General features: G+C 40.6%; 1 protein-coding gene across 1 annotated transcript in view; it reads right to left on the bottom strand.

Moving 5' to 3' along the window:
- Positions 1–23,437, bottom strand: part of aff2 (AF4/FMR2 family, member 2) — a 195,616-nt gene that overhangs the window by 104,489 nt on the left and 67,690 nt on the right. The window lies entirely within an intron of this gene.

The raw sequence follows: 23,437 nt of genomic DNA, 5'->3' as shown, positions 1-23,437 counted from the left end.
TTGCTTCAAATAAGCCTGACGTTTTCACGCGCGCTAATTGGCCTTCCACTAGCATGTTCACGTGTTGGATATATGTGAGCTTCTGAGTGCTGTGTGTGCGTTTGGTCCTTCTGTGTGCCCCGTGCAGTGTTTAGACAAGGAAACTCAGGCTGTAGCTGTTCCTCACTTTAAAGAGGGTCATTTTAAGTTCAGACCAAGGAGTATGACAGGATGGTTTAGTCTCTCTGTTGTTAACAACTGAGTCAAGTAGTGATTAAAAATGAATGACAAATTTCTCTTTGAATAATTTTAGCAAGGCACAAAAAATGTCTAAATGGACAAAACAGTTAATTCGAGTCTGACCGTTTTATCAGCTTATATTAGTTATTAGTTATCAGATCTATTGGTACTGGCATTTAAAAACAGCCACTAAGTGACAAACACAGTTCAGCCATATTATGTTTCGAGGGTCATCGTTGTCTATCCGGTCTGTAAGTCTGACGTCATTAGCCGTGTCTGGGCCCAAAGTCAAACGAACACTGCGGCATCACTGAGAGTTACAAACTGTCTAAATTCTTTCATCTTTAATAAAATGATCAGCGTTGCGGCTTTACCAGGTGTAACAATTAAGTTTAACATCCAGGCATCCATGAAAATGTTATGAAATTTAACTGAGTTAGAAGTTAGCAGGAAGTTAGCTCGCTAGCTTCCATCTAAATACAATATATCAAGTTCTGACTGAGAGATTTCTGAAACAAATTAAGTCGTACAGCTCTGCTATCACTTCCAACATAAATGAAGACAGGAAACTAAACAGCAGTGACGTTTGTAGGGTTACTGAATTTGGGCTAGCTGGTATATAATGATGTGCTACATGATCGCTAGCAACACAGCTATGTTAGCATAGCATAAACACAGTGAAGCTGGAGGATGAACGCTAACTTTTTTCCACTCGATAAAAGTTAACGTGAGGGTTCCCGATGGTTAGGGACAAATGCAATCGCATGGCAGGATGCTGTAAACGGACCAAACTTCAGTCAGGAGAACAACTGAGATAATCCATCCACGATACGAGGTTAGTCATTAATATACTGCTGCATGGGCTGGGCTGTAGTTACATCGTAAGGTTTAAAAACTGAGCTTTAAAATGAACAGCGGTAATAAAAACTGAGAGAGGCCGACAGTGATCACTGACTGTTTTTAAAGGCTTGTTTAGATTAAACAGAACAAGATACAAAGCATTAAAACATGTTAAAAACACAACAGCTGTATTAAACGCAGAGTAGTTTGGACTCGGAAACAAGATTCATCTCATCATCACTTAAAGACCAGATAACACTATAAAATACAACAACGTTTTGCGCCGTGTTAGTAACACTGAAATTTTAAGACAATTTCCTAACCAACAAAAATTTTCCATTTGGGAATAATGGGAGACATTTTTATTTCCAGGCGCTCTCTACTTTTTTTTCTCTAATTCTCTGATTTTCTGACTGTCATGGTCAGGAGTAACCACCTCCTTCAGACAATCTCTGCTGAGAGCTTTTTACAACACAATGTCAAGCAGATTTATCGCTCGTGTTCTTATCATTTGAACTGAAGTAGATGCATGTTGGTGTGGCAGGGAGAAAATCTGCATCATTCCAAACATCAGCTGCAGTTTTACTCATTTTGTTAACAGCATGTCATTATTTGCTGTCAATTCAACATCAAACAGCTGCTAATATTGTTAGCAACTAGCTGGTGCCAAGCCAAATACCCGGCTAGCAGCTAAGAAGCTACATGATCGGAAACTACAAATAAAAAATAAAGATAAAAAGAGTTAATATGACACTTACTTATGCTTATTGCTTATTTATTTGTTGAATGGTTAAAACACGAGGTGACTTTTATAAATGTAATTTTTACTTGGTTTCTAAAAACAGGTAGATATCAGTATATTAATATAATAGTTTATGCTTCTTGTCCATTGGTCTGTTTATCGGTTCTTCTAAAGAATGCTTACGTTTGCTTCTAACTAAAGTATTTGATGTGTATACACACATATCATTTAATAAGTCCACCTTTCTTTTTTTCTAACATAAAAAAAAGGTTTTATAGAATTTTAATAAATCCATGGCAAAGTGCTCTCAAAACTCATTTATCAAACATTTAACACCGACTTGGCCATTAAAGGGGGAGAGAGAGGAAGAGAGGAGAATAGATTGAAGAAGAGGAGCTATGATCAATGCCAGTGGACCATATAATTGCACCAGGAGTGGGTTAGCTGAAAACATTAGCCTTGTTTTCTGATGGATCACATCCTGGAGCCAGCTAGCCAAGCTAAACGCTTCAATCTGTATTAGTACAACCCAGAGTCATCCATCTTAAGGAGCCGCGCCACTAAAATTAGCCCAAGTTTTCTACAGTTGATGAGCTGATAGCAAAAAAAACGCTCTAATGCCATTTTGGAAGAAGGAATAACAGATGGTTGTTATTAACTTTTTTAAAGTACTTAGAATCTAGCCTCTTTTTTTTTATTCTTGACCTTTTTCAAGAAAATTACACCAAGTTTACACTTGTAAAGTTCAATACCGTGTAGTCTCATCAGATACATGCGTCTCCTCCTGGGATCTTTTCACATCAGCTCCTCAGCAGCAACAATCACAGGCAGTAACCGTCTACTGAATCACCTATTGTACCATCACATGTGCCAAAAGGAGATTTTCCAGCTCTACTGTGAAAACTATCTTAGAAGCATGGCAAGAGTACTGCTTCAATACTGCTTTTTCCTCAGCAGGAGATTGTGCTACTGCATAACTGGTCAGTGGTCTTATTGACTTCCGGTTCTTCATTGTCACATACTCTTATTCTGTGTTGAGGAACATTTATTGACTTTGATTTGCATGTGCTTTAAGGCCCTACACTCTCACACAGGTGTTTTTAATTATTCTTATTGATCAGAGTATTACTGGCAGTGATGGGATTTATCCCACACTGTGATGTAACAACAGCATAGTGGTTTTACCAACTCTCTCCCTTCTTTCCACTCTACTTTCTATTAAACTGTTAAATAAAGGCTAGAAAACATCAGAATTTATTAATATATTTTTAAGAAAAGACATAGAGTAAGCATGACAAGGATGCCAGCCTGTCTTAGATGGGGGTATCCTGTTGGTGTGAAGGGTCTGGCCATGGGATCTCTCCCTTCTGTCACATATTCTTAGTGGCTTCCCATTACTCCTAACCCTTATCCTTCTTCTTTTTTAATTCCCTTACAATAAGACCAATAGTGGGACTTTATAAAATTATATTTTATGCAAAATTACACCTCCATAATCAAGTCCACGCAATTCTACACCTTTAACAGTCAGCTATAATGTGGACTCCCTGTAAAAATACAAACTACAAGTTTACACCTACAACTGTCAAAGTCTTGTCAATGGTTTTGCTTTATTTTGTATTTTTTCATATCTTATTTCTCTTTGATTGTTCACTCTTTGCAGTATGTGTAAAGAAGGACAAAAATGTATTTGTACATGCCCACAAAGAAGAGCAGAGGTGTATTTGATGCCAAACTTAAGACCTGTGTAGGTGGAGTCACTGAACCGCTGCAAAGTTTGATAAATGTCAAGCTCTTGAAATTCAGCAGAAATGGAAATGACTCCTATGTTAGCTTACCATGTGGGCTTAACTTTTAAGCTAACACGGCTTAAAACAGGGTCTGAACACGAGTGCTCGAATTTGGCTGTTTTGGAGAAATGTGGAGGCTGGAAAATCATCTCTAGTGATTTGGTTTTGTTTAGCTAAAATGTAATAAACTACATTACAGAAATCTAATTTAATGGCAACCACAGGGGACAAATGTGTATTCCAAACACTTTGTCCTTCATGTGCCCCAGGTAGTGTCAAAATATGCTTGTAACAAATACAAAGAATTCCCTGTCACACTGAGTATATGTTCCATACTGTTTACAGCACAGTTGGGTGGAGTGGGCGGGGTTTGTTTAGTTTGTTTTGAATTCCATGTATTTGGCAGCAACTTTGCTCATTTCAGTTCAACTTTCATTGCTTGAAAATGTGCAGTTTCAGTTCAGGTTATATTGTTTTCAGTATTAGTTTGTTATTCAATTTAATTCAGTTTTATTTATACGGCGCCACATCACAAGAACAGTCGCCTCAAGTTGCTTATATGAGGGTATTTTGTCAGAGGAAAAAAAAGTGAAGTTATAACACAAACGCAACACTTTGTGGAAACAGTTAACACACAAGCACGTAGACAAAATCCAAGTCTTAATGAACATTTCCTTTAAATCCTCATCAGACAGGTTATGGTGTCAAAGGTAACCAAACTGGCCATAACTAAAAATAAGAACGTTTCTTTTTTCCCTGTTTTTCTTTTATTCCCTAAGTAGACATTAATATTTTATTTAACTAACATGTTTGTTTGACTCCTAGTTAGTTTGTTTTAATAAACTACAATTATCTTGGTTTAGAATTCATTTGCTCCAGTTTTTTAACTTGTCTTTGCATTTAATAAGCACAGCTGTGACACCATGGGTGCAGTGGGTACCACAATGTCACAAATAGGCCCGTTCATAATGAAGTAAAACTCTTTCTGGGCTAAGTCACTGTTTGTCACCGTAGTTTCGTTCAAGATAAAAGTCACGTGTAAGGATCCCTTTTGATTTTCTGTGAATGTGTTCATTTGAATATACAGTATGTTACGTTACTGTTACTGTTGCTGTCAAAAATGTGATCTAATAAAATGTTACTAACGACACTGGACACCACTTACAGTAACTTGAAATGTAAAAATTAAGCAGGTTTCACAGTGATTGAAAAGCGATAAAGTTAAACACAGAAAATTACTAATAAAATAATTACTCCTAGTTAGCCCTGGCAATATGTCAGTGTAGCCCACCCCTCGCCTTATGGTAGCTGGGGTAGGCTCCAGTGCCGCCACGACCCTGATAAGGATATGCAGATGCATGGATGGATAATTACTGCTAATGAAATGCAGAAATGAAGTTGATGTGAATTTAATGTTAACATTTAAAAAAATAAGATAATTTAAAGCAGTCTTGGATAATTTGAAAAAAAACCCACATCTTTTGAAAGTCCTCGATAAACCTGGAGCATTTTTATTCAGTGTGTGTAATGATAAACACATAAAAAATCAAAGATGTTTGGAAGTCTTTTCCAGAAAGTTACAATCTGAACTTGTCAGTTGCGTTCTTTTTCTTTTGGCTCCTCCCTTTAGCGGCTGCCACAGCGGATCATCTGCCTCCATCTCAGCCTATCCCCAGTATCCTCCTCTGTCAGACCAGCCATCCTCACGTCCTGTTCCTCTGCATCCATTAACCTTCACTGTGGTCTTCCTCTTTGCTTCCCGCTCTACGGCTCCATCTTCAACATCTTTTGTCATATCCACTATCCCACTAACAGTCACCTACATTACGTGGCTCCCAGTTTGTTGCCTCCTGTCACTAGCTCAGTGTTGCTTTGCTCATAAAAGGGTCCCGACAGACGAGCCGCTGTTTGACTAACTTTACTAACATCTCTTTGAGCTGTTGTACTACTGCTTCTGTACAAAATGTCTGCTGTTTAACAGCCATTTTGTTCTCTCTGTCCTGCTGTAATTACATCCATGTCTAGAGCCACGACTAGTCTATACAGAGTAAACCACAATTAGAGCCAGGTGATGTGGAGACTGCACTTTCAGTCATTTGCATTTGTACAAAAGGTACAAAAGGCTTTTTCAGTCCTTAGGCAGAACTTTGATGCTGTCACTTCAGGGCTCTGTTTCCTGAATAGCCAAAGAACTGCTGACAGCATCATTCAGTTTGGCGTGTGTTGGTGGGTGACCTATAGCAAAGGTCTTGGCCCATTGTTAGTCTATCAGCAACCCCTATTATCTCTGCTGTGAAGCTTTCATAGCTCTCCCTATGAGTATAAGTAAACTAAAGCTGCTTAACAACAACCTCTGTAACATGTAATTGAATGGCAGATAAAATAAATAATAATGGTAAAACTCCTTGTGCAGTAGCTGCAGTATGGAGTTACTGCTGTGGATGACATCTATATTATACGACAAGGGGAGGGAGATTCACAACTGTGATTAATTGTGAACAGAACACCTCCTACACACACCCCCGCACTCTATCTCTTTCTCTCTCTGTCTCATAGACATCCCCCCCCTCCCTTTTATAAATACACACACACACAACACATGCACACACTCTGCTATATTAATGGAAAGAAAAGGGCTTTATATAGCCACACACACACCTCTGTTTTAATTAGAGGAAAAAGGAAACACACACACGCTCTGAGACGGCAGCGGGGACGAGGGGATGACTGACAGTTGTATGTGTGTTCGTGTGTGGAGGCAAAATTCAAGCTGAGTATATTTGATTTGTTCTGTTGGCAGGACGTGTTTGAGTGTGCGTGTTTGCACTCGCTGTGTGTGTGGTCTGTCTGTGTGGGGTTCTCAGCGTGACGTCTGCGTGCTAACTAAATAAGTGCCTCTTGAGAGGAGGGGACGGCGGGTGGAAGGTGGAGGGGTCCTTGGCAGTACAATAGGGCATCGAATGTGTGTGTGTTTCTCTATACGTTCGAGTTTATCCGTGAACACACGTATAATTCCTGGAGGACTGAATAAATTCCTCTTTGCAAGCAAAACAAATGGCATCTTTTCAGCTAAACATTTGTTCTAACATTGAAGGGATGTTTTTTTAAGAATACTTACACGCTTCTAATAAAGACTTAAATTTGGAGGTTTTGAGTTTTTGGCTGTAGGGAAAGCACGACAGCAGGCTGGATACGGGGCTTTGCTTTAAAAAGCACTGATGGCATTTTCACAACCTGTGAAAAGTTCACCTTAGATTGTTTAATCTTCAGTAGAGAACAAAGACAAAGCCGTTTGTTTGAACCAGGAGACCAACCATCCCTATCAGACGTTCACTTCTTTCTAAAATCCATCTCAAAACATCGACTTTGTGTATGAAAACACTGTGGTGGCGTTTCTGTATCAGTGTCAGCAGCGCACAGGTCTGCACGTATGCAGTCAGAGTAACAGAGCAGAAAGGCACTCAGAAGCTGCATGTGTCTCTAACGATGCACCCACTGAGAAAAGGAACTTGTTGGAATGCTTTTTGTTACCAAATATCAACACCCCTCTGCAATTAGCTTGTACCTGCTGGTTACATTGTTCAGAGGCTGCTCACACTGCTGTACATTAACCTCTGATGTATTGACTTTGCCTCACTGCTTTGCTAGTTGATCCTGGTGGCGTCTCCTCCACCACTGAACCAGGATCATGTCTAATTTCCTCACAGCAACACGTTAACTGGTAAATTGCTGAAGCTGTAGCACCCAACACACTGTCCTCGTCAGCAGGAGTAAGCAGAGCTTCTTTGTACACAAGAAATGTAAACGGTACAGTCTTGTGTTACACTAAAGGAAATCCAGTAATATGATTGAATTGAACAAGTAACTAAATAACTGACTGCTGTGAGTGACACATTACACTACTCAATACAACGAAAGCGTTAACATCGGTCTCTTTTGCTTTTGAGCTGCTCGGCTCATTAAAAAATATGATTGTTTTGAAGAAACAGCAGAAAAAAAACTTTGGGCACAAGATGCTTTTCAGCTTCTATTTCACAATCTTACTCAAATTTATTGCTCCCAAAGTCATCTCATAAAAACCTCAAAGCCACAGACTTTATGAGAAAAAAAAAAATGGCTTTATATAGTAAAGAAGCTTTGTTTCTGTAAACATTAATGCTCGACCAGTACAGGATACAGGTGTAGGTATTTTATTTAACCTCCTAGGACCTGCCGTCCACATATGTGGACATCACATTTTTGGTTATTTTGACCAAAATACTCAATTTTGCTCTACATGGGCCTGATATCCACTTACGAGGACATTACACTGCTACTGTTCTATCAAAATTTTAAATGAATATCCTCATTTGTGGCTCTCATTTTTCTTAAAAACAAAAATAAGGTAAAAAAAAAATAATCTGGAAATTCTTTGTTTTTGCATTCATCGGGCCCCAATCAGCCCAAATATCAAAGAGAAATTAAAAATGCATGCTGTGGAAGAGTTCGGGTCTTAGGAGGTTAAGGTGGACATGAAAAACATATGTAAATCAGTGTAACAGATGTAGGGTTTCATGTCCACTTTACAAATATGATATTTAGATATATCTTCTGAGAACTTTTTTTTCTTTCAGACATATGAAACAAACAGATTTCCCTCACATTAGTTCTGTGTTATTTATATACTTGTTTACCTTCTGCCTGACTCTATTTCCTGAGCTGTCATGTTTTGGCACTCCAAACTCGTGTCCTGTCATCAGGGTAGGTGCAGACAGTGCAATACGAACACACGCAGCATGGCTGAAGGGTGTTTCTCCTGTCTCTGCTTTCCTTTTTAACTCTGTAAAGCCTGAACCATGAAAGAATTACCCAAAAATTCTAATTCTTTGAAACTCTTGTATTTCTTCAACGTCCATCTTACTTTTACTGTTTTTACTCACTTAATTTTTACTTTTCTTTGTTTTTTATCACTTTTATCAACTCATGCAACTCATAGTATAAGGCCCTTTTATTTTAACCGTGTTTATTTATTTTACACTTTATCATGCTGCTGTAAGTATCTATCTATCTAATTGAACCTGACAAATTGAAAGTTGTGTGATGCTTTTTTGGTTCATGGTACAAATGTCAATGAAGTTTTGGTGTTGTGCTGCAAAACAGGATAGATTGTACAGGGTAACTTTGTTTAAAGTAGAAGGTAATTTCATATGCAGTGTTTCACACAGAACAACAAATATTGATAAACACACAAACTGTTCCTGTGGAGTTTGAATGGTATAAAAAAATACAGTTTAATGTAGTTCACTGAAAGCTAAACTGGTTAGTCTGTAGTACTGTTGTACAGTTTACATTAATCCATATTGATGGACTGGTGCAGCGCAGGCTGTGGTCTTCATGGTCAACGTTAAACGGTGGGTGTAGCTCAGGAGGCAGAGCAGGGCATCTACTGATGGGAAGGTTGGTAGTTCAACCCCTGGCTCCCCCCTAGTCTATATGTCAAACATCCTTGGGCAAGATACTAACCCTAAGTTGCTCTCCGATCAGAAAAATAATAATATTGTTTTGCGTGCTTCGATCTGGCTTAAACTAAATTTGACTGTATTGACAAATAGAAAATGATGTGGAGAGGGAAGTGCTAATCACTTGTTCATAATCTAATTTGATTACTGCTTGAAGACTATTTTGGATGTCCTACATCAGCGGTCCCCGGTCCCATCACGGACCGGTTTAATGTCAGACAATATTTTCACAGACCGGCCTTTAAGGTGTGGCGGATAAATACAACAAAATAAAATGATACAACCAAAACAAAAACTGTGGTATTTTGTAAATAAAATAATAAATAATGAATTCACTGTGTAATTGTGTAACTTTATTAGCAGCGTCCTCCTGAAATGCAGCAACAACATTGAGAGTAACATCCTCCTCTCTGCCCCTTAATGCTCTCTGGTTGCTATGGTAACGCCTAAATATTTCTTTCAAAATAAGACACACAACTACAACACGGGAAAAGACCCAGGGGAACCGAGTTAACCATAAAAACCCTGAAAACCATAAATTTCACACCCGAGTCTCAACTCTCGCGGCCTGGTACCAAACGACTCACGGACCAGTACCGGTCCGTGGCCCGGGGGTTGGGGACCGCTGTCCTACATGACATCTTTAGTTACAGCTCCTTGTCTCTCTTCCTCTCTGCCTGTCTCACTGCCTGGTAGATGTACCGTAAAACGTGTTAACGGATAAGCTGCATCTGCACAGGTCGCCCAGCAGAAATATCTCAGCAGCATCACCGGTGCCAGTGCTGGCCTTCATCCCGGACGCTGACAACCACAGGGCTATAAAATGAGCAGAGACCTAAGTGATTTCACAGGTAAGCTGTGTGCATTTACACTGCGGCCAAAAGCACCGCTGCAGTGTTTCACACCACGGTGGCGACGACGGGCGAGCGTGTGACACAAAAACACAAAATCCACACTGGTGTCGGTCTCTTTGCTTAATCAGAAGATAACAACACCTCAAAGTTTGGTGTGTCTATTTCTCACTCCTCTCTCACCTATTTGCTTAAACCACTTTAGCTGTTTTTGTGTTTATTCCAAACAAACACATTCTTCGCTGTGAAGAAAAAGTGCGAAAGCTTCAGCGGCGTAAACCGTAAACCAACACTTCTTTCTTCCAGCCTGACACGTCTTCCTGTCGTCTCGTCGGGTCGGCCCGGTCATATTTTCCTCCTCATTTTCTTTTTCCTCTCCTCCTCATCCCACCATCTTCGTCTCTCTTGCCTCTCTATGCAGTTTAAGTCTAAATCAGGGGATTTGGGGGTGTTAAGAGCTGAGGTGTAAAACACCGGCTGGCTCTCTGTAAGCTCCTAAGAGGAGAAAATAATCCAACACAAAGTCTTTTTCTCAACAGCAGCTCTCCTCCCCCCTAATCACCCCATTAGCTGCCTCTTCCTCTTCCTCTCCCCTCTTTTCCTTGTGGCCTAATGCTGCCTTGTTAATAGTCAGTCATGGTTGTTTGACTGACTTTCTGTGAGTTTGTTTCTTCCTGTATTAATGTCCATTTAAATCATCAGTGATGCAGCCGCCTGCATGGGCAAAGGGAAGAAAAAAAGGACTCGGCATTCTGCTCTGATTGCAGGATGGCTTTTGTTCAATCAACCAATCACGCTTCATGTTTATTGATACTGAGCATTCCCATTAATCTTTGTGCTGCCTGCAATATGAAGGAACACCGCGCGAAACGGAAAAACGCTAAACAAATGGCAGCGACAGAGGGAGCGGGACGGAGCCGTTTAATCGTCTATCTTCTGTGTAATCTCTCTGATGCATTCTCCCGTTCACTCTTCCTTACACTTAAATAACAAACTGTTGCGCACAGAAACAGAACAGAAAATGTTTCCTCTCACTTTCCTCCCCGGTCATATCTCTCACTCTCTCTCTCTCCATCTGCACTGCTCTCTCGCCCATCTCTCTCATCTTCCTCCTCTCCTGTTCCACCCTCCTCCCTCTCTCTCTTTTTTATATTCATAGGATTTTAAAATGTCTGTAATGGCCCTGGTAGATCAAAACACTCTTTCTCCCACTGTGTGTATATGTCTGTGCGGGTAAGCTTGTGTGTGTGTGTTTACGTGTGTGTGTGTGATTTGCATATCATGGCTATGCTCTGATTGGCAAACTGGCAATGCAGAGCCCAGCGGGGCATTTTTTATTAAAAGGCCCAACCACAGACACACACACACACACACACACACACACACACACACACACACACACACACACACACACACACACACACACACACACAAAGTTAGGAACAGCCACTGGCCTGTATCAGAACCTAATGAATAATACTAAAGACCTAGCAGTAGGGGTTCTCCATGTATTGTTCTGTAATGCGAAGAGCTATAAAGATTTTTTTATTACCATATTTTTATGGGCAACAGACATGAGCTGTTATGGAACAGTCAGATATTTTATTACTTGTTTGGATCAATTTTTTATTGTACCAGAGAAAGTTGCCCTGTAATTTATTATATTTTACTATTAAAGATGTTTAAAGATTAGCTAAAATGTTTTTTACCCAAATAGCTCGAGCACAGAAACAGAGCAGCTTTCAGGAACATATTAGGAATGTGTCTGGCACAAGAAAAGTACACAGAACGTGGAAATAAGTCCGATTTTTTAAAAATCTCAGCTGTACTTCGGACCAAATACAAAGTTCTGTAGGGTATTATGAGGAGCTGTCTACAGTCCTATAATAGATATAAAGGGTGATCCATGCACTACCACTGGAGCAATATAAAATAGCTCTTTTTTATAGTCGAGCAGGCAATCCACTTTATTTGGCACCATGTGGGCACATAAAAGAATGAATGTACTTGCAGAACCAGTGGCTCCAACTAAATCTGATGAAATAATATCCTGAGATATAATGAACAGAAAGTGCTGCGATTAGTCAGCTGAAATGTGGGTTTTCACTTTTTTCTAGTCTGTGTATCACGACTGTGAGACATATGAGACGTCGTTAATTTAACATGTCAGACGTGCAGCAGCAGCTTCAGATGGTCTCTCAGCCTCTGACCCCCACAAACTATCCAACTGTAAGCTGTAGTGGAAACAGCTTCAATGTATCGGCCCTGGAAGTATATCCACATATCAACTCAATATAGAAACTCTGGCATTTTGTCCTCTACTTAAAGCTAACACTGATTGTTTCTGATTCATGTATGTAAAAGTATAATTTCCACTGATTGTGGTTTAGGCTGTGCTTGCCCACTCACATATCAGCTTTGTGGTAAAGAAGTGCAATTATAATTCTGTGAGTTTGTGGCTGTAATGTTAACTTAACTCCATCAGAGAGTTGAATATAATTAACCCTCCTGTTATGTTTGTTTCTCAGGAACACCAATGATGTTGACCTGGGGCATGTTTACTCATCCAAAAGGGTCAGAAACGAAAACAATCCCAATAAACATTGTTTATATCTCATTATTAACTCCATTAACTCCATTTCAATCAATATTTGGTGTAATGGTCTTCTTTACCTCTCACAGATCATGGCTCATTGGGGATAATTCACTTGTTTTGCATAAAGAATGTATGTTATTTTTAAATTATATTTTATAATTTAAATTTTTTTCTTTTTATGTAGTGATATAGATAAAGTAACATGTGACATCTCTTCTGTTCTGGGTCAAACTGACCTGCTGACCTAAGTAATGTATGAATAGTTCATATGTTAAATATTATAAATTAGTTAGATCAGTTAAACATAACTATGTTATAATGGGTATAATAATATTAGTATAACTGTTATATATTTTTAGTAAAACATATTAACTGGAAATAGTGGACTTAATGTGCACCATGATTTCATTTTGAAAGTTAATAGTTAATCAACTTAAAAAACGCCGTTATGGTAGCAGGGACAAAGGCAAGCGTTGTTTGGGTTTTTTTTTTATTCTGTCAAATTATTTATGATTAAGATGCTGTACAGTCAGTACATCTGAGCTTTCCATGTGAACTGCCTGCTGCAGTGGGAAATAATAAAGTTGCACCAGTGAGGTGAAAGACGCTTAAACGCTCTGTAAAGCCCAGGGAAACTGCAGAGTCAGGTTATAAATGCCTGTGACACCTTTCATTTCATACAGTCACCTTATACTGCGATTTAATGCATTGTTAATATCACATTTGAAAGCTTTAAAATAAGGTTTTAGCCCAAAAGCTAGCACAGCAGTGTTTGAGGTGAACAATAATATAAACTGCATGGACACGATTAGCATTTGTTCACAGAAAACTTAACACGATTCTCTTAAAGTCTGGATTACCAGCTGGTCTAAACCCAAGTCCCCCGGGTCCACAAAGCCTGCATGTTCACCGCCTGTCAGTCTTTGGTGAAATGATTAATTGAACCTCGGGGAATTCACACCATTCAAGTGCATTACAAATGAAGCAGCAGCATGACCTCAGGGTTATGTCAAATACTATTTTTAAAAAGCTTTTATTGATGGCTGGTGTTTCTCAGTAAGGCTGTACTCAATCAAATTAGCAAAAGTAACAGTAATTATTCAGTTTTATTCCACATCGGTCTACTGATCACAGTGGATTTACATGAGGTAACCTTTACATTGGCGCTGCATTTCCCTTCAATGTTTAGAGCCACGATCCCCTAATAACACATAAAAATCTGTTTTAATAAAATAATAATAGGTCAGTATTGATAATTACAGTCTAAAAGGATTATTTTGTTTTCGCAACTATGCAGACTTTTCCTTGTAACTGAATCATTTTACAGTGTCAGCGCTACTTCCACTCAAATACGCCTTCCACCACTGCCCATAATTATTTTATTAGAATGTCACACACTCTGGCTTTAGACTATGAATTTCAGTCTTTGACTGTGTGCACCCGTGACACTGGCTACATGCTACCGCTGGCACTCTAAACCCCCTAAATCACTCTAGCAGAGGCTGTGAAAGTGCAGGGATTGACTGCCGTGACCCCCCCGGTCAACGATCGCTAGGAGCTCGCTGTGCGTGTCGAGCGGTCCAGCCTCCACCGACTTGAACTGCGGACCTCGGATTCACCAGCCATGCGTGGCTGGGAACATTTTTGAATTAAAACAGCACTTTTATCTGACCAGCCTCTTGAAAAGCGTCTAATTTAAATGGTGTGAAGGAGAGAGGCAGTTGGAGAGGGGGGGGTTTACTTAGGGGTGAGATGACTGCACTCTGAGGGGCCATAATACACACCATCAGCCTATTATAGCGCCTGCAGAGATCACTGCAGCTAATCCAGTAAGCAGAGCTATAATGTTAATCCTCGGGGTAAACAGTTCATCTGAAATCATATTCCGTCTCTTATAAACAGCATCTTGAAATGACTAACTGCTCACGTGGCATCCACATTAATTCACCCAATACGCTGTGTGCGCTCTCTCTTAGATAAAGCACTCTGTGGAACGTTAAGCATTGCAGCCATGCACTTTTGACTGTTCCTGTACAACTCCACATAACATGACGCCCGCCCGGCACCTGCTACCTCGTAACAAACCTGACGGCGGTCTCAGCTGTTCTGAGATCCTGCCGCAGTGGCGAGCCCGGGCCGCAGCCCTCTCTCCTCTGTGATCTCTCTTATCACGGGGCGACTATTGCCGTGATGACACCCCGGCAGCGCCATCGTGATGGGAGACCTCTCCTATGCTATTCGTCTTTAAGTATATTTCTCCCCAAGCACCCTCTTCTCCGTCTCCCTGCAGCCACTCGAGGCGAGTTTGATTCATGGAACTGTGCTCTTTGTTTCTAGAAGATGATTTTTATGATCGTTTTATTATCAGCACAAAGGCTGAATCATTTCATCTTCCCTCTTTTTTTTGCAGAGGCAATTAGTCGGCTTTATGAAACTCAAATAAATTAAAGCGTTAAAAAGCTTCCAGTGAGTCACAGGGAAGCTTTGAAATCACATGACGTGATACGCAATCGCTACTTTGCAGGGAGAAAAGAAAAATATATAGCTACTGATATACTGAAAAGTTGTGTGCGTGTGTGCTCGTGTGTACATACCGCTCGGCCGCGAGTTGACAGGCAGCCTCGGGGAAAGAGGGGCCTGATGGGTATTATGCAAATGAAGCCAGCTGTTTGCTGCATTGGCAGACTCCTCATAACTCTCTTCTAGTTCTGCTGCAAGTGAGAAAATATTTTATCCCCGTATCCCCCGCCACCACTTTCTCCTGCCTCTTCTTTATTTCCTCAGAGAAGGTATTTCTATATACTGTAATTTTATACACACCCTTCTCCCCACATTTCTCCATTACTCCCCTGCGTCTGCCCGGCCATCCATCTGCACTGTTACAGTAATGAATGTACAAACAGGGAAGGCTTCCTTAAGCATTTGTTGACTTCTGCAGTATAAGTAAAGTAAATTGCTCCGTGGCTTGGAATACATAGCTTACTGAAAAACAAACAATAAATAGTGTTTTTAATGGCTGCTTCTTGTGTCACTTCACACACACAAGTGGTGCCTTTCTGCTCACAACAGAAAAGATAAAAGCACAATTTTCTCTAAAATAAGGTGAAATTCTTGCTAGCTGCTCTCTACTCTTTAAGAGACACTTTGCTGCTTTTTTTTCAACGAGGAAGACGTGATTTAAAAAAAAAAGATTAATGAAAATGTCATGGCCAAATATAGTGGGACGAATCTTTTGCAGCACACCCCGTTGAGGCAATCACAGCAATCAAGTGTTTCTTGCAGAGAGACTTCTCAGCTTGACTCGTCTTGAGCAAAACTGCTCCACTTCTCTCATGTTTGATGGGCGGCAGACGGGCGTGTAGCCTTTAACTTGACCACGTGTGACAATTATTTCTGTCTCTATCTCCAGGAACAACTCTTCTTTAAAAGTTTTCTCTCTCTCTCTTTTTTTGGGTTAAACTCTGTCCCAGCAGGGTGGATTCGCTCAGAAAGGCTTTAGGGCAATTTGTTAAAGAAGCCAAACCTGCAACAGTCCAGCAGCCTATAATTTAACCCAACCTTTTAACACCAGTGTGTACACAGAGCGACTGAAGTGTTAGACTTTACACGGGCAGACTGCCAAGGTATATTAACAAGAGCCAAAATATAATTGGCAGAATCTTTATTGCTGTTTTAATTTTTTTTCTTCATCCAATCCAAGAACAAGATTCCTCAAACATTTTACATATGGACGCCCCTCACTCAACCACACAACATAAGTAACCTTCTGATATACAATAGTTCACCTTTCGCAGCCTCGCTGTTTCTCTGATTTTTCTGTGTAACTTCACATGGTTTTTAAAAAAAAATTATGTATTTTTTACAGCGCATTGTGTTCTGCGTCCTGATTGGCTGTAGCCCATTGTAAGTCAATCTCCTCCGTGTCTCCTGTCCAGTACAGAATGCGTCCAGCTTGTCAAATTTACATAAATCTTCGATCCTGGCAGTGTGACTCTGAAGGTCTGTACTGTATGTTTGTAAGTTTTCTCCCCAACAAACACAACAATGTCGACGAAACGTTTTGCACCGTCAAAGACACCTGTGGTAGCAGCCAAAGGCAGAGGAAGATGCTAACCATCGCACAAAATGTTGGACTTCTGGAGATGCTAAAGGAAGGTAGAAGTTACTGTATTTGTCGGCTTATAAGGCGCATTAAGCAAAACAAAACAGTCAGATAAGTCAAACATTCCTCAGCTCATTCTTCTTGCTTCCTCTACGTCCGTATCATTGATTCATTAATGTTGAATTCTCTGGCAGCTGCTCTATTCCTGTGTTCTGGACCTGAAAACAGGGTTTGATCTTTGGGTTCTATAATACTGGACTTATTTTTCTACAAAGGTTTGAAAGTGTATAAAGTGTGTAGTGAGGGGGTTTACAGCCTTAAAACATCTAGAATAATTGTAAAAAAAGAAAGCTGGTTACTTTGCGGATTTCACCTATCGCGGGTTATTTTTAGAACATAACTCCAGCAATAAACGAGGGACCGCTGTATTTACTATCCCATCATGTTTCAGTCAACGATCTCCTACACGCTCGCTGGTAGTCACTTCAGTCAGTCGACTAAAAGATAAGCAAACCCGGAACCTGATCACTTCACACTGTTGGCAGTTATTTTGCTCATTGTTGCCCAGATGTCACTCATTTTTGGTCTCTGGTTGCTAGTTGCTTCCCGTATACACAGACACGTGTATACTCTATTACCCTTTATGTTCACGCTTTAACTTGCTTTTTTTCTTTTTTACCTCTGTTTTGGTCTCCACCCACTCCTGAAGAAAATGCTAGAGGCCTTTAACAGCTCCACTGTATTCAGCAGCCAATCACAGACTCTGTCATCATCGTGTCTGAAACACTGGAACAGTCGAGTAATGTGAGTTTATTGTGGAAACTTAATGAGAGCAGTCAGATCGTTAAGTGCGGCTTTAAAAATGTCCCCTCGCTTTAGAGAGGCGGATAAGTGCTGTTCAGATTGGTAAGAAAAAAAGCAGCTACATGTAAACCACCACAGCTAAAACTTAATGTCGACACAACAACCATTTCTACCCATAGCAGGGGGATTTTAGTGCAATGACTCCACAAACATTTGCTAATAAATCAGCACAGCTGCTGCTGAATCGCACCGGCTTATCTTCCTCAAAGATGCTTAACGTAGCAAATTAATATGCAAATTGGCATATGACAGTAACACACACCAGTTTTACAACACGAGATCCACCAGCGGGGGTCATTTTGACCTCATCCTGCAGCAGCAGCAGTGATGGCACAGATGTCAATTCTTGAAGAAGTTCAGTTATTAATTTCCATCTAATTGCTATAATTATAAGTAAGATTTTTAAGGAATGTTTTAAGTTTTAGGGATTTAATTAGTTTTCAAACGATTTAGATGATTTCATTACTGATCGTAGAGGTATGTATAGTTTATAATTTAGTAATAAACAAACAACACAGTACCTGACACGTGTAGATAATTAAGTTTTAGTAGAAGAAGAAAAGTATGGAATTGTTGTTCTTTTAAAACAATGAGTCATATTTAGTTAAGCTAAATTAAAGAAGGTATTAAAAACAGAGCGCTCACTGTGAAACAGATTGAGCCGGTCACGTGCCTACATTTTACAATCGACTTCACAGTTGGCTACAGCAAAATAAGAAACACGTTAATTTAATTTGATACATTCATTCTTGCAAAAGCGCAACAGCGACAGTTTATTATTTCATCCACATCTGCCTGCTCTTTCAGCCAGACCTCTCTCATCCACGATTCACACCGCTCTGTCTCAGCCCTCCTTTACTTTACTGAACCCGAGCCTGAAACCCGTCCAGTCCACCTGATCTACTCCAGCTTTCACCCATCTGGCCCTCTCTGGCTCATGCTGTAGCCGTCTTTGTATCTACATGTGTGTAACCTGTATGTTTTGGCAAACAGGGATTTACATTAATCTCTATGACAGGGGTGGGCAACTCCAGGCCTCGAGGGTCGGTGTCCTGCAGGTTTTAGATCTCACCCTGAATCACATGATTAGTTCATTATCAGGCCTCTGGAGAACTTCAGGATATGTTGAGGAGGTCATTTAGCCATTTGAATCAGCTGTGTTGGATTAAGGACCCATCTAAAACCTGCAGGACACCGGCCCTCGAGGCCTGGAGTTGCCCACCCCTGCTCTATGGGGTCAAAATGATGGTGTCAACATTTTCAAACACTCATATTTCTTTTTTGTTTTTTTGGCCAACACCTCAAAGTTCACTATGTGATAAATAAACCCATTTTAGGAGCAGTCATGAACTATGACTATGGGGTTACATAATGTGGTAGATTTGATAAGTTACCAGCAGGATCTAAATGTTCCAGGTTACCTCTCGGGTGATGATTCGACTCTTTTCACTTTGCTGAAAAATATCGTTTTGTTCAAGATTATCAAGAGTTTTGATACACAAAAGCACAAGTGACAGCATTTTTAGGATAATCATAAACTCCATGCACTTGTGCTGTGATGATTGATATTTGAAAATTAAAAAAAATTAAATTTCTCTTATTAAACGCAGAGTATCCCATCTCGATGTGTACTCGATGGCACCCGTACTCCTAAACTGCTTTGGATGCAGTGTGAAGCGGCCATGACCCTTTGCCGTGGCCCATTCAGCACGAGAGCACATTAGGGTGAGTGTTTTCCTCCGATCGGGAACGAGCTGCTGCAGAAACATAAAGAACGTTGACTGTGGTGCAGAGAGAGAGCGAGGCAGGGATGTCGCAGACGGTCCATCAAAAGTCAGTTAAAGCAGCTTCTCGGGCTGACATCAATTTTTATAAATGTGCATTCCCGCGCTCCTTTTATCAAGCCACTGTGTTATATAAAGGCAGAATCTTTTCATCCAAAAAGGCATAAATGAATGCATTCTCTGAGAGCCGAATTGATTTGGTTGGTGTTAGCCTTGCAGTGATTACTGACTGGAGGTCTTAGTCTACCCTGCTTCTTATTTACCGCTACATTAGTGGCGAGGCGCCGCGTGCACCTCCACACGCGCCTCACGGAAACACCACAGCGGGCCTTCAAATCAGTGTGAAATTGCATCAGCGCCATACTTTGAACTACATGTAAATGAAAGTTGTCACAGTGCTGTTGGAAATGTCACCTGTCACCTCCATGTTTACCTTCTTGCAGTCTTGCTTGCAGGGCCTCACAGACGCACTTGTGTATCCACTTGACTTGAACATTGTTTACCCGAACGAGAATGCAGACTGGAAGCAGCTGAATGTCACTAAGAGCGCCGTGACAGCTTGAGTGGTTTTTGAGGAGAGAAGACAATTCTTTCCTAAATACGATAGTGTTTTTGTTTAAGTGAACCAACGGGAAACAGGTACTGCACATGTAGGGGAATTATTGAGGACCAAGGTTTTAAAGGTGCCTTTAAATGAAAAGTCAGTGCAATAGATTTTTCTATTTAGTGTTATCAAAGAAGGTTTAATCTGTTGGTTTAAACAAATAAAATTAAAATGCTTTTTATGATGGCTGTTTTGTTGCCATCTTGAGGCACCAAATTCCTTCGAAGACAACCGACTGAGCGGTTGCACACCTGCTCCACGTCTTTGAAGCAAGCAGTTCAAAGGAAATATGGCTGCAAGTTCATTGCACACAGTCACAGTCACTTTGGTTGTGCTGCTGTCTCCGGTCACTGTTTTTCCTTGTGTGACTGGAGCGTGAACCACCAGATGCTTGTGGTTTAAAGTAGGGTGTTTAGCCCTGCAAAGGTGTCCCTGTGTATCACTTTACTGCATTTATCGAGTTGTTTTTTGTGTAAATTTAACAAGTTTCAATCAAAGTTTAGCGCAGTTAAGCGGGTGGCAAATGGGCTTGCAGCCATTACCTTCTTATTTCCCTCCTTATCTCCAGGGACAAGTCTGTCCCAGCAGAGTAGATCCCCATTACAGCTGCGTCCATACAGAAAGCGATTTGCTCTTTCACGTGCCGCTTACTAGCGCACAATCTCAAAAGTTCAGTCACAGCCAATCAGCTACGCAGCCACCAACCCTTCTCATCTCACCTTTCCCCTCCTGGCAGGCTCGACGCGGCGCCGTCGCGGCAGTCTTTGGTATCATTTAGCTGCCACTCCAGAGACTCTGACACAAACGTTCGGGACTGCAGCAGGTGATGTGTCAGCATAACGAGCACGTTGTGAGCTTACAGTATGCTTGTAATTCCTATGTTAACATCTTAGTTTATAACCTCTTTTTTGTGGACACAGGTGACCGTTTGAATTCAGGCTCCTCTGTCATAGTTTAGTTCTTTATGAAAGACCAAAGTGAGATGGGACATCAGAGTAGCCGGCAGGCTTTATGTTTAGTAAAAATCTTTCTATGTATGTTTGAAAAACTGTCACATCGTGTGCATCGTAACTTGAACTGTTAGCAGTTTGTTATGTTATTGTTGGCTTGATGCGTTTGTCTGCATGTTTACGTGATGAGGCTACAGCAGTAATGACTAAACGTAACAATATCTCAAAGCGGATCAATCCACAGTGAAACCATGCAGCGCCTCGCTGTGAGCTGCTGACAACTAACAGCATGTGTGTGTGTGTGTGTGTGTGTGTGTGTGTGTGACCAGAGGTAGATTTAAGCCTACTGTAACTGTTAGGAACAGATCAATAGTGTTATCACTCTCTCTGTCTCTCTCCCCCTCTATCTGCTTACTCTCGCTCTCTGTCTTTCTATCTCTCTCGATCTTTCCCTCGCTCACAAACACACACGCGCACGTCCGAGCGCACTTAGAGATAAAGCGCGCTGATCAATAACTCTATAGTGCTAACAGAACACTTCCAAAGCAGTTTAAAGGTTTATTGCACACACTCAACAACACAGCCATGACTCTAATATCGAGGGTTTCCAACACATTCATTACACCTGAACTCATTTGAAAACTGTTACATGGAAAATCAGCTTTAAGGATCTCTTTCACTGGAAACACATTAAAGATTCTGCCGCTACAATGTAGGCAAAGTTTCGGTTCGTACACCGATCAAAAGGCACCAAAACGGACATCTTCCCCCTCCTCTCACTTGCTGGCATGAAACGAGCAGCAGGATTCTTCGAGTCTTTCATTTGCTATTTGGTTCAGTCCTCTGATTTGCTGCTATTTTGCTGTTTAAGCTGCAGAACGCATCCAATAACTCATCTAACCAGAACAAATACAGCGATGATAAGGTGCTGTAATCAGTCAGTCATTGTCTTTCTCTATCCCCTCTTTCCTCTTTCTGCCCACCCTCCTTCCCTCCCTCCGCCACCCCACGCTTCACATCATCAGTCTCCCCTTTTTTCCTCTTGTATCACCCCCCACCCCCACTCCTCCTCCCCCTCGGTTCGTATTGAGTTTGCATTCTGCTTCCAATAAACTCTCGTCAGGATAAATATGAGAGGAGTGAAAAACAAAAAACAACTAAAAGAAAAAATCTAAACAGTGAGCAGGCGATAACGGAGCATCCATGGATGTGTGGGAGAAAACAAAGTGAAAGAAACACTCTTGGCCATGAATGTACTCGCTCTCTCGCTCTCTCTCTCAGCAGCCATAAGAAAGTGTCGAAAGTATATTTTAATTCCCTCCTTCTCTCCCCCTGCTTTCTCCTTCTCTGTGCCATATGCTCAAAGCTCCATCTTGGGCTCATTTGCAGCACTACACACACACACACACACACACACACACACACACACACACACACACACACACACACACACACACACACACACACACACACACACACACACCAGCTCTATCAAAGCAGAGGAACAGCTGGCTTGCTCGATATGGATGACTACTCGCCTGTCAACTACTAGTTTCACATAGCACACATGCACACACACACACACACACACACACGCATAGAGACACATGCACATCATCATCAAGTCCCGGTGCTGTTTGGAGAAGGTGAGCGAGCGAGAGATTCTGGTTTTGTCAGGACAATTAGCCAGTGTGAATATTCACGGAGATATTATTTAAGGAAATATTACAGGAGACTGGAATGTAATCAAAAATTGCAAACACGCACTCAGGCTGATGACATCAGAAGCAAAACGACAGTATGTGTCGCTGTTAACTGTCTCACACAGATGCTCATGAATAATTTTATGTGTCAAGTTAGGAGGGGTCTATTTTATTATACACTCTCCAGGACAAGTAGTGCTGCGGTATAGAGTCATTAAAGTGATAACTTATTTTACAGTTAGTATCAGTATTTGTCTAATACATGATTAAATGAAAACTTGCTAAACGGAATTGCAGCCATGTGATTTACTCGTTTGAAATTTTAGTATGTTGCTACAAAGTTCAGCATAAACAGGATATCGTCTGCTGGCTTCATTCGCCCTGACAGTGATTACACAAAGGTGGTTATTAAAGTTGTACATTTTCCAGAAATAGAGGGCAAATTTCAAAGATTAAAGATGTAAATTTCTGAGGAAAAAAGTGACAATTTTATGAGAAAAATATTAGCAAACTTGGTGATTTCAAATTTGCAAGATTAAAATTGTAAATTTGCATGAAAAAATTGACACATTTAAGAGAAAATGTATTATGTTAAAGTGATTACTTTAAAAGAAAAAGGTTGATTAAAACGGCAAAGGTAAGAGAGAAACTGGACATTTATGGCTTAAAGTGGGAAATGTACAGGATGAGTTATTGAGTTCAAAAGCAGGAATTTCTTTCCATTTTAACCTTGAAATGTGAAGCAATATGACACTGACGAAAAAAAAAGAAAAAGCACTGTTTCTCCATTCTTTGGCATGAATCTGTCCGCATCATTCAGACACTTATTTATTTATTTTCTCTGCCTTCTGTGGCCCTAATGCTGCTGTATAGTCACCATGTTGCTGTGAATCA

This window comes from Oreochromis aureus, linkage group 2, assembly GCF_013358895.1.
Source record: "Oreochromis aureus strain Israel breed Guangdong linkage group 2, ZZ_aureus, whole genome shotgun sequence".
Lineage (NCBI taxonomy): Eukaryota > Metazoa > Chordata > Actinopteri > Cichliformes > Cichlidae > Oreochromis > Oreochromis aureus.
The sequence above is the reverse complement of the archived record's forward strand: the minus strand, read 5'-3'. Positions and strand labels throughout refer to the sequence as shown.